This window comes from Sus scrofa, chromosome 8 (assembly GCF_054392235.1).
Source record: "Sus scrofa isolate SSC_HxYL_T2T_F1_AM1 chromosome 8, Sscrofa_HxYL_maternal_Yorkshire_Landrace_v2.0, whole genome shotgun sequence".
Lineage (NCBI taxonomy): Eukaryota > Metazoa > Chordata > Mammalia > Artiodactyla > Suidae > Sus > Sus scrofa.
Genome location: NC_139390.1, coordinates 65,948,099 through 65,966,071, shown reverse-complemented (window position 1 = coordinate 65,966,071; position 17,973 = coordinate 65,948,099). Strand labels below are relative to the sequence as shown.

The 17,973-nt window shown below is 33.5% G+C and overlaps 1 protein-coding gene across 4 annotated transcripts in view; it reads left to right on the top strand.

The window, feature by feature from the left end:
- LOC110262110 (uncharacterized) overlaps positions 1-17,973 on the top strand; it is a 476,065-nt gene that overhangs the window by 193,622 nt on the left and 264,470 nt on the right. The window lies entirely within an intron of this gene.

The following is a 17,973-nucleotide window of genomic DNA, read 5'->3' as shown; positions in this document are numbered from 1 at the left end:
CCAAGTTTGTCTCACCCCAGCACATGTCTCTCCTTCAGTGCTCTTCTTCACTAAGCACTACTCAGTATTCTGTGTTGGTGACCTTTTAAAATGAGCTTGTTCTGCAGACATTGCTTCATCTTTCTGAGATTATAAAAGTACTCTGAATACTGACTAGCTGGTTTTACACAATCCATGTTAGAATCGCAGTGAATATTATAAGACTAGAGAAAATCACCCCGAGAGACCCATGCTTTTCTCGTTTTTCCCTCTTTGTTGGAAGAATATATGAATATATACAGACTTAACTGTAAGATATTAATACAAAACCGTATAAAGTGGAAGTCTTCACTGGTTTTCAGCTCTGAATTATAGCATCTGTTAATGATTTAATGTCTACCCTTCAAGAGTTTTTGTATATAAAATAGAAATGAAATCATACTGTATATGTTCTCTGTAATCTTTTCAATTAATCTCTTTTGAACCATTTTAATACATACAAATTTTCTAAATTCTTTTTAACTACTATGTAGCATTTTTGTGTTTAAAGGTATTTACTTTAGTTACCCAATCTCCTATTGATAGGTAATTTGCACATAGAAGTATAAATAGGGAAAAAATTTCTGGAGGGAAAATGGATCAAATTAGCAAAATAAGCATTTTTTCTTGAAGTATTGATAGATATTCAGACTGTTTTTACTTTGTCAACAAACAGCAGCAAAAGCAACAAAACTACTACAATGACCATACATCTCTTTGCATATTTCTTTGAATATATACTTAGTTAAAACACCTACAGTCTGAATTACTGAATCAAGGAAATATAAAATGCTTATTTTATAAACTATAATGAAAAATAGTAGAAAAAAGAATATAGATATATATACTCTGTCATCTCTGTACTACTGAATCACTTTGCTGTACACCTGAAACTAACACACACTTGTAAGTCAAAACATACTTCAATACAAATTGCTTACTTTGTAAATTTGATCAATTTTCACTCCAGAAAGTTTCTTCTTGCTTATACTTCTCTGTGCAAAATTTTTTTCAGTGGTCTTTTGGACAAAAGCCTTTTCAGAACCCTGTTGGATATTTGACACCAAGTAGTGAAAGTAATTTATGCAGGTAAACAGAAATGGTAAGGCAGAAGCTGTTGGTTGTGCCCTTTCATGTTCTCTAGTGTTTTTGGTACATGTGTAGGGAGGTTTGCCATATTGAAGACAGTGTCTTACAGCCAAGAAACTTCAGGGGAACAATGCTAGATCTCTTTTGGCAACTGAGCTTTGAGAGATTAACTAATCTTTAGTTTTGCACATAGCTAACTATTAAAAAGTCCCCTAATTTGAGGGTGAAACTGAGCAGAGGAAGCCAAGAAAAGGACTGGTCAGTATCCTGAGTTTAAATGTATTCTTTGACTCTAAATGGATTTTACTGATTCAATGGTAAACAATGTAAAATGAGGGATGGTGGCATTTAAGGAATTTGGTTATCAGAATGCATTATATACACCCCCAGAGCTGAAACCCAAAATATCCAAAATTGATCTTTCAGTGTTACGAACTAGAGAATGATAGTATTTCTGACCAGACTATATTACTTAGGAATGTATTAACATGAAGGTTGTGATTTCATGAGAAAAAAAGGAGAGAATATTTTATAATGAGAAAGTTATATCATTTTCTTTAAGGAATGCCACTAACAAGATCTTGTTACGTAAGGTACTTATGGTACTCTATTATTGTAGGCAATGAGGACCAGAAGTTTGTTTTATAAACAATTTTAAACTTTGTTATTTTGTACTATTTTTCCTTTATGGCATTTCATAACTTTCCACATATTTAAAAATATGCTAAACATCAAAGATTTTGTGTTAAAGTTAAGAATGAGGATTGAATGTTGTTTTATTGCTGTTATTCTTCAGAACTCAGAAATGCTTGAACCATGAATCCTGCCAAATATCTCCACTTCTACTCCATGAGGTTCCTAGAGAAGCTGCTTAATTAATTAAATTACTTATTTGGAATCAACTATTCAATAGATGTGTAATTTCTTAACTTTCTAATGCCGATTATTAGGGAGAATTCTAAATCAGAACCTTGGCATAGACCTGTGGACCAAAATGGGATCTCCTATTCTGTCTGGCCTCTACTACTGTCAAAATCTAAGAGAGGGGTTGAGTTAGGGCTGCTTGGGAGGTAGGTGTGTTTCCCCTATAGCCAGGCCATAGCGAGCAAAGTGCATAGTTCAGGAGAAAAGCTAGAGCAGGACTCTGGTCTTTAATACGCAGGGGTAAAATGAGATCCTCAGAATGCCCATATTCTCATCAGTACTGATGAATGTAATACTTACATAGTGTATCTCATGCACTCTAAAGCACACCTACTGTATACATGTAATATTCCAGGCACCTCATGTAGAACAACTCATTTAAACCTAACAGCCTTGCAAAGTAATTACACAAAATAAAACTGAGGTCCAAGGAGAGTGTCTGCCCCCAAATCATATTATGAACTGGGATTTGAATGTAGATAGTCTCACCCTTTTGAGAGTATGAGGGTGGAGAGATGAAGAATTTGGTATTGGTTGACAGAAGGGTGTTTAATGTGACATGAGATATTAAGTTTAATTGTATCCAAAATTGACTGAATCCTTATCAAATACTTGCTACCAACTATACCATGTGAAAGGGGCCATTCACAACATGAATCATACCTCACTGTAACATTTCTGGAAAGAAATTATGATACAAAATGAAATTTCCTTCCTGAATAGAGGAATTTAATTTTGAAGATGCTAAATCTTAAATTCACCAATATATATTAACCCTTTTCAGCAATAGAAATTTATTTATATACTAATATTAGTTGCTTTAGCCTGAGCCGCCTTCTACTGCTAAAGGGAGTTATCCTAACCCCAAACTTTTCCCGTTTTCCACTGCTCCAAATTTGCCCTGGGTGAATAAGAAATAAAAACAGTTCTTCATCAGCTCCACACTACAAAGCTGGGCTTTTTGTGAGCTCTTTCTGGTATCAGAGATTCTGCCTTCCCTGGAGGGTAGGGTACTTCACCTTTGTAGCAGCTGACTCTTCAAGGGACTTTCATTGTCCTGATTCCACACAAGCCCAAAAATATACCCTTCTCTTTTTTCAATACAAGAGAAACCCACACTTTTGCCTTGTTCTGTAGAGCTTACTGCTACTCCCTCTAAGGAGGGTTTCTTCTGGTTTTCTCACTGAACTAACCAGAGGGCCACTCTTAACAGATTCCTGAATTTACAGTGCTGTTATTGACATTTCTAAACTTATATGTTCAGCAACTCAAGGAATGAAAAAATACGTATTTTTGCTGCTTCACAAAGTTGTACCTCACTTCAGAGTTTAATTTTCCAAAGCCATAATATCCTTTATTAGCCATTCCAGAAGCACCAGAAAAACATTCAACCTCCATTAACCACAATGATTCCATTTCCCAAGGCTTCCATTTTTCCCTGATTTACTCTAATCCTCACCCAAATTTAAGTTCAAAAAAGTCCAATCTACTTCTTTTTTGCACATGTTTCTTGTATGGTTTAGATAGGGAAAATACCATATTATTGGTTTAATTTTAAAAATTATTTCCTTTTTCTTTGTTTCAGGTTGAGACATTTATTCCCTGAGTGTACTCCTCTGTACTCTGCCTTGTTGGTTTCTTTGAAAGTCAATGAATATAAGGTTTCTCCAAAGCATCCATTATGTTAAACAAACTAAGAAACAAATGAAATAAACAAAACATCTTTTCCTTTTCTGATGGTGGAATTTTCATATAGAAGTTAAAATTTTATAACAGTCTTTAACAAATTATTTCATCTGGCTTATTTTTAGTGGATTTGGTCTTTCTTCTATAATCTTTTCATCTTCTCTGAACCTTCCCACAGGGCAGAACTGATTCCCCGTGTGCAATAACTCTATCCCTTTGAAACTATTAAATAGTTTCACAGGTATTCATCCATGGTTTTCTAGCTTTCTCTCTTTCAACTATGTTCACCTCTAATGAAATTGATCCACTCATGAAAAATAAGTTCCCCAAATTCTCCAATTACTAACTTTTTTCTGTGCTTTCAGAGAGAGCCTCAAACATATCTTCATTTTGTTTCCCTCCTAGGAAGTCAATTCAGCTTATTTTGGGAAATCTCATTATAGTCTCTTAAATCAACCTGAGTCCTAAGCACATTCTCTAAGAAAAGAACTCCGGTATCTTCACTTTTCTATACTAATCTTTAAAAGGATTTGTACCTGGGTGTATCAGTATTTCTTTTTCCTATCTTTCTAGCTTGGCCTCTAAGATCTCTTTCTCCTAAGGAAATTTATGACCTTCCACAGGTGAATTAGTGTGTCTGCCTTCATTTTTCTTTTTCTTTCCCATTATCCTGATTGAAAATGTATAGCAAATCTTTTTTTTTTCTTTTTTAAGCATCCCATATTTTAGTCAGTGTGAAAATAGAAGAAATGTGAAAGAGAGCTTGTTGGTTTTCTCTCTGTTCTATGCCAGACCAAATGATATCAAAGTTGACTATCTATATCTGGACTGATCTAAATGATTCACTTAATTAAACTATGTAGTTCGTACTTAGGAGTGCCTTTCAGAAGGGTTCATGCCGTTGGCTTATGTCCTGACCTCAGATGCTAGGAGACTTTGATCTCCTTTGATGACTTTCTTCCTTAAAGTCGAGTTCAAATTATTGGAAATAGAAAGATACTCATGTTACCCTCTGTATGTTCAAATGTTTTGCTGAGTACTACTCTGCCTACTTGCCATACATGAAACTGTGAAGACTAGTTTCTCCTGTAGTACTTTTAAGTGGGTGTTCTTTCTTTTATTGAACACCATGAACCTCAGGGCCAAGGATGGGGGTAGTAGCTCTCTGCGGCTGCTTTCAGGTCATTTTTCCTCTAACTCCCCTGTCTTAAGTTTGGTGCCACAGCTAAGTACCACTGACTGAGTGGCTGAAACAGAAACTTTCTTACAGTTCTGGAGGCTAGGAATCCTACATCAAGGTATCACAGAGTTGTTTCTTCTGAGGCCTCCTTCCTTGATGTATAAATAGCTGTCTTCTCCCTATATCGTCACATTACCTTCCTTCTGTGGGCAGCTGTGATCTGTCTCTTCTTAGGAGGACACCAGTCATATTGAATTGGCCCACCCTCATCACCTCATTTAATCTTAAATACCTTTTTAAAGAACTTATCTCCAAATATAGTTGCATTCTGAGGTACTAGGGGTGAGGATTTCAACATGCAAATTAGAGAAAGAGCAGCAGTTCAGTCCATGACACCCTATACTCATTTTTGCGCCTTTGAAAATCAAGCTTCTATTCCTTCTTGGTTGCTGATAATCTCTGACCTGATTATCCTTCCTACTTAGCAAAAGTGTAGGTACCTTATTTATTAGCCTTGCCTTCATCTTGACTAATTTGAAAGCCACATCAATATATCACCCTCCAATGATCTGTTTTATGCAGTTTTTTGATTTATTCAGCATCTCTCTCCCACAATCACACTTTGTACCCTATCATAACCACGGCTCTTTCTCCAAAATCTCTCACTCCAGTATTACTTTGCTTATTCTATTATTTCCATTTTATTCCTTCTTCAGCACCATAAGAAAACATATATGATTCTAATTTATCTCAGTATTTCAGGATTCTTCTTTCTTCATTTTCCTTTATTAATCGAAATTAAATTTGAGGAAAAATTGCAATTGTACTCTTACAGAGATAACAAACATCCTTATTTCTCACTTTTAAAAACCATGCCTTTGGGACAACTTCCCAGTCATGAATGGACCTAATGATGTCTTGTACATATCCTGACTTGAAGTCCAGTGAAAACAAGCTCTGCTATCAATTCATGATACTTCTCTCCACATTGCTTGTCAACCTTCTTATATTTCTTTGGCTAATTCATTCATTCATTCAGCTGTTTAAAACTTCTTTTTTCTTTTTTTTCTTCACAGACTTCAACTTCCTTTATTTCCTGCTCCATCCCTGATGTTATATTTCACTTCCCAGAGAAAATAGAAGCACTCTTCTTTTTCAGGTCAAGCATACCAGTCTATTTGGAACACACTGTTTATCCAACTGCCTCTGAGATCTGTCTTTTGTAAATTTTAAAGGAATCTCAAAAATACGATCTTCCCTATATGAAACTCCCCCCTTCCTATGTTGCCTATCTCAGAAAATGGTAGTTCTATCCATATAGTAATTCAAACCAGAAATCTTCATAACCCCCTTTCTCTTCTCTCCTTTCCTTTTTTTTTTTTGCCAAGCTTGTCTTCTAAATATCTTTATCTATTCTTTTCCATATTCGTTACCTCGCCATCCTGCTGCTTAATACCATGAACTGTATCTCCTAAAAACACTCTCCTAGCAAGCTTTCTCCTTTAGCAAGCTTTGATCCATTTGTTTTTTCACATTGCAGTCATGATAACCTTTTCAGAACATAAGTGTAGTAATGACACTACCTCTCCTCCTCTGTTTAAAATTCTTGGAAGTTTGTCGGTTTTTCTTAGATGAATGGTAAATAATGCATTGAATATAAGACACTGCATGGTCTCTCTAGTAGCTCCTACTGGCATCGTGTGTCCGTTCCATTTTAGTTCCAATCTTCCACCTCATAGCTCATCATGCATGATGGGCCTTATCTTCAATAAACACTTGACAGATTAATAACTGAATGAATGCACTAATGAGGAATGGATCAATATTTGAATATTCTTTGTAGAGAATAATCTATATATCGAATTAGTAATGCAATGTTAGGTGTTGAAATGATAAATACATATGATGGGTGTTCATGTCAGTGAGTTTTACATATGGTGAATTTGGTTTTTTTTTATTTTTTTATTTTTAATTTTCCCACTGTACAGCAAGGTGAATTTGAATCGGCCTGCAGTGTCATGCAGTTCCTCAGAGTCAACTGTAATATTCTCTTCACTGAAATCAACATCAAATCAATCACTTTAGCTACATCTTTTCTCTTTTTTTTCATCTCACATCACATTCCTTCTCTCCATCTTCATAATCATGTCTTTAGTGCCAAACACTGTTGTTTTTCCTGAAACAATTTTTAATTTTATTTCCTGAAAGAATCCAACTGGTTTTTCTATTTCTAGTCTTCTATTTCTCTATTATATTTTCCATTTTTTTCCCAAACTTTCAATCAGAGTAATTTTTTTTAAATGTGAAACAATTACCTTTCCTCGAAGCTCAGTGCCTTCCTATCATCTGCCGAGTAAGATCTGAAATTCCTGAGCAGACCCTTCCTCTTCCTCTTCTCTGGGATGCTGACTTCGATTCATCACCTTATATCACCATTGCCTGTTCTCTTATGTCTTCCTCTCCAGTTTGTGGGATCTTTTTGTTATTCACCACAGCTAGCTCAGACATGTGTCACATGGTAGGTGTTCTATACCATTTATGAAATAAACTAATGATCAATTAATGCATTTAAGATATTTATCAAAATAGTAAAAACATTATTATAAAGCATAAGGGTTCTCAATGTTTTCTTCAATTTTGTGATAAAGGTATTTGCTCTGCTTTTGCATAGGAAATTGTGTTGCTAACCTTTATTGGTGACATATCTAGAACTAGGGAATTGATATTGATCCTGGATTTATATTGTCAATTGCCCCAAACTTAGACTTTGTCAAAAAGGGAGCAGTAAAGCATATCCTCTGTGCCCTCAAATCAAGCTGGAATTAATTTGCTTTGACTCTAGAATCCTGAGATTCTAATAACATGTTTTCACATTTTAGTAGGTACCTTAGTTATAGGGGTTATTCAGTAATTGTGTTGAGTAAATATAAATTTTTAAATGGAATAAATGAATAAGAGTGTGTTAAATTTATATATAAATCAACAGATGATTATTTTAAATTTTGAAAAGATATGTCCCAAATTCATAATTTTAGCTTACTTTTATTTTTATGTAATCTTTTTATTTGTCATGTTTCTTGGTTGCTACCCATCAAGTAGAATATGCCATCAATGTTTTATAATTCACAATTTTATTTTTATTCTTTAAAATATTTGAACTTGAAGAAGGGATGGTCTTTGTTAGATAATTTTCACATATTGGCAAGAATTATACAATTATATTAAAGAGTGAAATGGAATTGACAGTCATTTATGTGAGGAATGGGCTAATTTGAGAAATGGCACTTTTTTCCTGCTTGCTCATGTGATGACATTGTTCTTTCCTGGAAAGAAAGCATAGTCATGTATACATTAAGTCAATTTCCTGCTAGCAATTTCAACTCAAAATACGCTATAAACAAATTTATATTCTCAAATCCATGCTGAAAAATGACTTCAGAAGACATCAGGATGAAATGGGTGATTGCTTTGAACCATCCCTTGGTCTTTACCGTTTTGTTGAGGTGACCTTTAAAAAATCTAGTGTTAGGACTTCAAATCTTCAGTCCTTTCCTGTGGCAAGACATGTTTTCTTGAAAACTCCATCTTGTCCTTCTTTACTTTATCCCATCTTCTTGTCTTACTTTATCCCATCTTCCTGCTTGGAAAAACAGTCACAGTGCTGGTAAATGACTTAAGTTTAAGAACAAAGACCTAAAGGCATAAGTGACTTATGTGCCTAGAGGTCAGAGTAAGAGCTTAACCCTTTACCACCTAAGTGGCTTTTTAAATAGTAAAAGAACTTATATAATAGTAAACAAACCCTGTATCATCCACCCATAGCCACTCCTCACTTGATCTCATCTAAAGAGCACAATAAAAGCAGTGTGGTTTCTTGAGGCAGGGCTCTTGGTCCCTGAGACCTTGAGTCCCCCGGTTCCCACCTTTACTTAAGATAAATGTCTCTGTGTCTTTTTTTATGTTAACTTTTTTTCCTTAAGTTTCACAGCACCCGTTCTTCAGCCCCATCCTGCTGAGCTGGCCCCGGCACTTTCCTAATTTCACTCCTCTTTCTTGGATTGCCTTCAATACTTGGTCTGAAATTTTGATGCTTGTTAAGCAAATGTCCACTACTTAAATATATCTTGTCTATAAATAAACATTATTATTGCATAAATCTGTTGAGAAATTTGAAAAACAAGACATCTTGAAGAGGGCTGAATTCATATTTATGAGTGAATTGAAAATTAATCTTTTGATAGAATATCCAAATAAAATATACTTTGCATTTTGATGTATCACAATGTGAAAGGATAATTCCCAAGAAAACAAGTACCATTATTTAATTTTAAATGTTCATTAGTTGAAACACTATAAAACAGCAATAATTAATCATTTTTATAGACAAAAGGATTAAAGCTGTAGAAATAAGCCCAGGCTGAGTCTAGTTCATATAGAATGATTTTTATAGGCTATGAGAGTAGTGGTTGTTTGGCAGTGTTAAAAGGATACCAGTGGAATGAATAAACAAAAGGCTGACACACAGATAACAATATATGGAAAGAATAATATTCAAAAATAAAAATAATATATGAGAAACATTTATAATAATCAGATGTTGCTTGACAAAACCACAAAATCACTGATGGAATAAAGAGACATTAAAATTACTGCTTTCTTTTCAAGTAGCCATTTATTTTGGTGAAGCAAAAGTGATTTATGTTTGGTGGCTCTTGAATAAAAAAATATACAGATTTCCCAAACCAGAACAATAGTTAGCTGAGGGAGTGAGGTGGGAGTACTGGAGGATATAAGAGGGAGGGGATTTGCACCACATGTTCTAATTTGGATTTGGACGGGGTTTTGGATGTCTTTGGTAATAAACAGGATTTCTGCTTTTTGTCTTCTTGATGTGGGGTTTACATTTGACGGGGGTGGGGGGGTAACTAGTTTAAGGAAACAAATGAAAAACCTTCTGGTTTGAATATTTATTTTAATAAGAAGAAAGCCCATTTGGATGAGAAAGGTGAGGAAAAAGCAAGTTTATGCTCCCCTGATGTGCTCTATGATCACGTCTGTCTTATCCAGCTCTAATTTTCTTTGATTTTAACTCATCTGTATGACCAGACATCTGTGAGTATTTATGCCTTTTTTGGTTATGTGCTATCCGATTCTGGCTATCCATCAAATCCAGAACTGACTTCCCAGCAATGTTTTGTGCAAAATGTAGAGTAGAATGATAACTGATTAGCATTACGTGATAAATGGACATTCTTCAGCTGAAACTGTAAAGTGCAAAACAGCTGAGACAACATATGAGCAGGAAATATAGTGCACAGTCTGTCTCTTGGTTCCTGTTCACACAGCTAATTTTTTACTGCCACAATTCAAAACTATACAGACACTGTATATTCTATCCAACAAATAAGAAATGGGGTAAGTCCCTTTGTCTGCACATATTTGGGGGAAGAAATTTGTTGACATATTACTATGATGATATATTTCTTAGTGGCAAATAGAAAAAGGTAATAGTCAAGGTTGCTGATGTCATGTCTCATGCTAGAACTCCTGAGGACATACCTCTCCCCAGTGAAATGCTCTAGGGCTAAATCTCATCTTACTTTATTCTCTCAACTCAGATTAATCCCTGATGAATCTCTGAAATAAGATTTACAAACCACAAAGCCTACAAGTGAATCAGAAAGTGAAACTGAATGGGGACTGAGGTGGGATCACCTGTTCTATCAAAGCATTTCCAAAGCTTCCTTTTTTTTTTTTTTGGTGAAGAAGCTAGAATCCATAGTTTTAAATCATATGTTCCCTAATTTAAAAGGTGTATATATTTTTTCTTTTAAGATAGTGCTAAGTATCAGTGGCTGAAGAGGTTTAACTCATAGGCTGTTGCTTTCTGATGCAAATTGTGGATATTTTTTAAAAAGCTAACAGTTATGTAGTACTAACAAAAGCTGACAGTTAAATATGTAGGTAAAAATATACTATATAACTCTTAAAGTTTAAGTGTAAGTCTTGCATTACGTTGTATTTATTACCAACTGTCTTGGTTAATTTATTAAAGCATCAGTGTAGGATAGATTATTAAATCAGGTAGTAGTCTATTACAGTAATTTTTCATTAATTAGTACTTTATCACTTCAGATGGAAAATCCTAATAAATTTTCATATTGAATTTCCTCACTGTAGAGAGGAAATCTATTCAAGTCAGAGATTAGCTGATGCGACCAAAGCATTTCAGCAAACTAGTGGTAAGCAATGACCTGCATTCAGGTGTTTCTCAAATTTCCTCTCAGTACCCTTTTCACTACATCTGGAATCTCTAATTGTGATAATGGGAACAGGGATTAGATTATGATTTACCTAGCATCAGTTGGCATCAAGCTTTTCTGTTTATACTCATGGGAACAAGGTTTAAATTATGGTTTATTTAGCGCCAACTGTGAAGAGAAGGCTGTTAAAGCAAAGAGCCTAAGGAAATGCCAAGGAGCATGTTTACACTCTTGGAAGAAGCCACTATTTTTAAGCACTTCAGATGAGTTCTGTGTGATTAGATTTTAAGAGTGGACAGGATGGTTCTCTGGTATGATAAATGCATTTTTAATAACAATTTAATAACAATTCTTGTTATTTTTTCTTAAAAGTTATACAACTGAATTTCTTTAGCATTTTAAACTTAAGAAAATTTTAAATTCAAATATGCAGACTAAACTTTTAGCTAATCAAAACTAGAAATGTATCTCAATTTTAAAAACTGGTCTGTGTAATTAATATTTCTTTTGCTTCAGAGATTAAACAAATTGTATTTGTCATCATAGTGGTCCATTCATTAATGTCCAAAATCTAATATCCATGTCAAAGCTTTAACATTTCTAATTGTAATTCTTCATTGGCCTCTGGGTGTTCATTTACCTCCCATGGATCAAAATAAAGTAAAATTTAGATAATTACATCTATTTCATCAGAAAATAATGTTTTTTTTCTTTCCTGTAATATATGATACTAGTATATTTTTATGCATGATGATTAGGTGACAGACAACTTCTAGTTAAATTATCATGCTTTTTTCAAATCATGAATTTACTAATTTCAGGTAGTATTATGCTAGATTTTGTGCATATATTTTTGTTACAATTTGCAATAGCATTTAAAACCTTAACCTTTGCAGTTTTTTCTATTCAAATCTTAAGATCAAAGATTGACTTTTGATCTTTGTAAAAAAATATTTGAAAATTTGTTAAATTTTCTTAAAATATTATTTTCCCTAGTTCTTTTTGTAACCTAAGATTTTCATTAAGCCTATTTTCAGTTCTAAAAATATCCAAGAAAATTTATTATTATGTACACATTGAGTGAAATATATATTCTTTGGCAGGAAAAGATGACTGTATTCATGTGTACATTTTATCCCTTGAGTTATCAATTGCCTCATGCTGCCCCAGGACTTACTAGGTACTATATTTTAGATGTCTCACCTTATGTATGATTTATGTTCTGGCTCTAACCTTTACCTCTGTCACATATTTTGTGCCCCATTTTCCAAAGATTACATAATAAATCATTTTAATATGCTAATAACTTTAAAATAGTAGGTAAAGATAGCTTAATGGTGGACATTCACAAATAGTGCTCTAATCTAATATAGAAATCTAATTTTACAACTATGTTAAACTTGAAGGTCAATTCCAGGGCTGTTAGCTGCCAGACAATAAAATTCATCCTTTGTCTCTTGTAAAATACCTGTTTAACAGTATTAACAATTTCCTTATTCTGCCTTATGCTCTGTGTCCCAAATTGTTTCTAAAATCCTCAGCCATGCCTACCATGAACATTTTTAATCTCTTTGGTCTTACTTCATCCCTCAAACTTGAATTTTAGTACCATTTTCTTTATCTTTGGCTTTCCTTTTTGTGGTTTGTACTAGTTTTTTTGAGACAAAGTAGGTTTGTGTTGAGCAAGAAAGATGAGAAAATGGATGCAAAATTGAAACATCCAACAATATTTTTAAAGAAATAAACACAAAGTGAAATCATAGACTTCCAGTGTTGAAATATTGCTTCTGTACTTAGAATGCAAACATGTGTGACCAGAATGAACTCAGCTACCTTTAATGTAAAATATTTATATTGATTTTTATGGTGGTACAATAAATTAGTTTATTTTTTCATGAAATGGTTTCAGTGTATTTTATAGACAAATGTAAGTAAAAATATTCCTAGAGGAATGTATAAAATGTTAGTCATTGCTCTTCTAATATTATCTGTCTTGAGTCTCTAAACAATGTTCCCATGACATTTGGTAAGATTTCATTTTATTGCTTAAACTTTCTTCATTACTGTTTTCAGAAATATGGTATTTTGGAATTTTGATTTTTAATTTGCAGGGAAAAATATTAATGATCTCTGTGTAGTATAGTCAGGGTTTATATTTTCTCTATTTCCCACAAGTAATTGTTTCAACTAAGCTGGACAGTAAAAGGTGTAGTGGTAGAATGAGCAGGTGTGAACTTCAAAGATATAGACAAAAGTGAAGCTTAGATCTTCCCTGCATTTTGTTCTCCCACTTATTACCTGAAGTAGACGGAGTGAGAGGAGTTACCTAAACATCGCTGTTGTGTTATCTCATTCTTTCCTCATTATCTTCTATTATTTCGTAACCATCTTTATTGTTTAATACCTTACATGTTGTTTTCCTCCTGGTTTGTCATCATGTAAAAAGTCAGGACGTAAACCACAAAGACACTTTCCATTGATGAACATGTATTGCTCTTCAGTAACATGCAAGAACTAGTATACACTGCAAATGGATGAAAGAATGACTAATCAGGTACATGTTTATGTGTGCATGTGAGTATGAGGCTATGGCAACTTCTGTTTGTAAACTCAAACCTTCCAGGTCATGTATACTTAATGAATAAGAATTGTTCAGAGACTGCTTTATATATGTATTTTTCTTTATATTTAAGAAAGGATAGGGCTCAAAGATATTTCCGAAGTTTCGGAAAGCCACCCACTGCCCCTATTCCAGTTATGCACAATCCTCTTTTATCTGATAGATGCTTGCAATTCAGATGTCATAATTCAATTTCTAATTTAGAGCTTATTGGTGTGTTAACAGTACATTATTTTTGGGAGATTAATACCTTCGGTGGCTAGTCATTCATGTAAATGATGAAAATGGAGGACATTTTTTAGTGGGAAGCTTGTGGAATGATTGTGAGAGTCCTAGTCATATTAGAAAGAAACAGATGTTAAACATTTCTGTATTTGCTTGTGTAAAAATCAAAGAAAAAATGGAAGGATGTACACTAGGCTATTAATACTGGTTATCAAGGAGTTGGGATTTGACTGGATGGTGGTAGAGAGGGATGGATAAGCTATTTTTTAAAAATGTCCACACAATCTTGTACATGAATGTTTATAGCAGCATTATTCATAATAGCCAAACAAATGGAAACAACCCAAATGTCCACTGACCAGTGAATGGATAAACAAAATGTGGTATATCAATACAATGGACTATTATTCAGCCATAAAAAGAAATAAATCATTAATACTGCCATACCATAGGCCAACCTTGAAAACGTTACACTAAAGAAAAGAGCCATCTACAAAAAAAAACAAAAACAAAAAAAACCACCGCATATTGTATGTTTCCGTTTATTTGAAATGTGTAGAATAGGGAAACATGTAAAGATAGAAAATAGATGAGTGTTCATCCAGAAATGAGAGCTTGAGGGAGAATGGGGAGTTAACTGCTAATGGGCATGGGATTTCTTTGGGGGCTGATAAAATCGTTCTAAAATTGATGATAATCATGGTTGCATTCTGTGAATCTGCTATAAATCACTGAATTGTACACTTTAAGTAGGTGAATTATATGGTATGAAAATTAAATCTCAATAAAGCCATTACTTTTGAAAAAGGAAAAATAAATTTAGATATTTTTGTGGTGTTTTACTTGGTATAACAAATATGTATCATTCTTAATAAACTATGATGAATAATGAAAATAAAAAAATAGAATGGAGGAAATGAGGATCACTAAGTGGGAAGGGGTCCTTATGGGAAACGTCAATTCTTATAATTTTCACAATTTTACTCAGCTATTCTGTGAATGCCACAGGATGGCTATCAGATACACTTAACATAGCTCATAAATGAAGGTTTTGTGAAGTAGTAGGTAGATGGGAAGCTTCAGCTGTGATGATTCCCAAAAAAGATAGATTATCCTGGAATAATTAACCTACCATTGTAGGTTAATTAACCTACCACTGTAGTTGCTTGTTATCATTTGGCGCTAGGTGTGCAATGGTATAGAAGAGCCTAACTTCATTTCTGTGTAAGCGGCAACAACACAACAAATAACACAACTTTGACCTTTAAACACTTTGTTATAACATTAAACTAGCAAAAAGGTTGATCGCCATGATAATGGAATACACTTTTGAAAGGTGGCAACATTTTTATATGAACACCGATGGCATATATGTTAGTACCTCCCTTTCTGGAAAGGAGAGCTGTGTTCCATGCAGATACTAAAGCCCTTGGCTCAAAAATTACTTCAAAAATTACAATCATTTGGCAAAAGTATCCAGCAGGAAAAATCTGTGCATATCATGATTCTAATTTTCATGTTATCTCAATTATTTAAATATTGTTAACTTGATTAATAATAGATAACATTTAATTTCAGCATATTGTGATTGAATTCTAATTAAAATATATAAATTTGTGTGTATGATAATTGCATTTAAATGGGAAAGAACAAGGGTTGAAGTAAATGTTAAAATGGAAATAATCGTGTGATGATAGTGGAATGATGAGTAAGCATTTTTGAACATTTATAGCTTTTTTCACCTAAGATAAAAAAGTTATCATAGGAAGAGGACGTCTCAAGGTAATTATGTAGTAATGCGTCTCATATGTTTGACTATGAGGAAATAGGCAACCTGAACCTTTTTGTTTTTATTGAGAGCTTTCAAAATGCTAACAGTCAGCCTATCTTTAGAAATTCTAATTTCAAAGATAGTGCCCAAAGCGGAAATATTTAATAGTTTGTTTAACTACTATTATTAGTTGATTTATTTTGAAGTACAAAATTAACTTGTATATTTTAAAATTGTGCAAGTGTGGAATATTGATGAAGTTGTACAACCATCGCTATCTAACTTCAGAGCATATCAATCACCCCCCAAACCACTTACGTGTTAGTTGTACAGCCATCGCCATCTAACTTCAGAGCGTATCTATTGCCCCAAACCCTTACATGTTAACGGACATTCTCCTTTCTCCTCTACCTCCAGCTCCTGACAACACTCCTCCCTATTCTGGACTAGCCATGTAAATGAAATTGTGCAACATGTGGTCTTAGTGTCTGTTTTTTTTTGTTTTGTTTTTTTTTTTTTTTCATTTAGCATAACATTCCACATTGTAGCAAATATCAGAACTTCATTCGTGTATAAGGCTAAAAAGATATTTCATTGTATAGATACACCATATTTCATTTTATCTATTAATCAACTCATCACATTTGTGTTGTTTTCACTTTTTTGGCTGTTATGAATAATGCTGCTGTGAACATTCCTGTCTAAACTTTTGTGGGAAAATGTATTTTCAACTCTTTTGGGTACATACCTTGGAATGATATTTCTAGGTCACATAGCAACTCTTTATGTTTGACTTTTTGAGACACCAGCAAACTGTTTCACAAAACATTTATATCATTTAACATTCTCAGCAGTGTCTGAGAGTCAGTTTCTTCACATCCTTGCCAGTGCTTGCTGTCATCCATGATTTTGTACATGTGAAATGGTACCTGTGGTTTTGATGTGAATCATCCTAATGATTATGTTAAATATTGTTTTATATGCTTGTTGGCCATCTATATATCTTCTTAGTATTCAATGTCAATTTTTAAATTTGTTGTCTTTAATGTTCAGTTGCAATGGTTCTCTATATATTGTAGCTATATAAATACATGTAGATACAACTTCTTTAATAGATATCTGATTGCAAATATGTTCTTCCTTTCACTGGGCTGTCATTTTATTTTGGGGGGTCATTTCATTACAATTATTACAATAAAAATATAAATTTACGTGTACCACAATTTTACTTGGCATAATTGGATAGGCGTAAATTGGAAGGGAATGTTAAAATAAATATGTTGTGATAAGTAATTATTACACATATTTTGTGCATATTAATTTTTGCCTATTGTTAAAAACCATCTGAAAGATCTATGCATACGAGAAAACAAAGTTAAAAGGAAGCACAAAATTTTAAAATTTTTGTGTTGTCCAAATTATCTATTTTATCATTTGTTGTTATACTTCTGAAGTCATGCTAAGAAACCATTACCCAATTCAAGATTACAAAGGTTTACACTTATGTTTTCACCCAATAGCTTTATAGTTTTAGCTCTTATATTTACTTTCATGATCTGTTTTAAGTTATTTTTATACAAATTATGAGAAATAGATTCAACTTTATTCTTTTACAGATGGGTATCCAGTTGTCACGTCTTTTTTTGAAAAGATGGGAATTTTTCCTTTTCATTATAGTGGCGCCCTTGTCAGTATCAGTTGACCAAAAATTGAAGGGTTTATTTCTGGATGCTCAAACTATTTTTTGGTCTGTATGTTTATTCTTATGCCAGTCCACATTGTTCTTGATTATTGTGAGTTTGTAGTACATTTTGAAATAAGGAACAAATTTGTTCCTCTTTGTCAACATTATTTTGGATAGATTGAATCTCTTGGATTACTATGAGACATTTTTGGATCATTTGTCAATTTCTGCAAAAAAGGCAGCTGGAAAACTTACAGGAATTACACTGAATCAGCAGATAAAATTTGAGAGTATTGCCAACTGTATTAGTTTTCTGGGACTGCTGGTCAACAGTCCACAAACTGACTGGCCTAAACAATAGAAATTTATTTTCTTGGCGTTTTGGAAGTTAGAAGTCTGAGAACAGAGTATTAGAATTGGTTTCTTCTGAAGGCTATGAGATAAACCCTTTCCCTCTCTCCTAGCTTTTGGTTTGCTGGGAATTTTTGAGGTTCCACGTAGCTGGTATTCTTC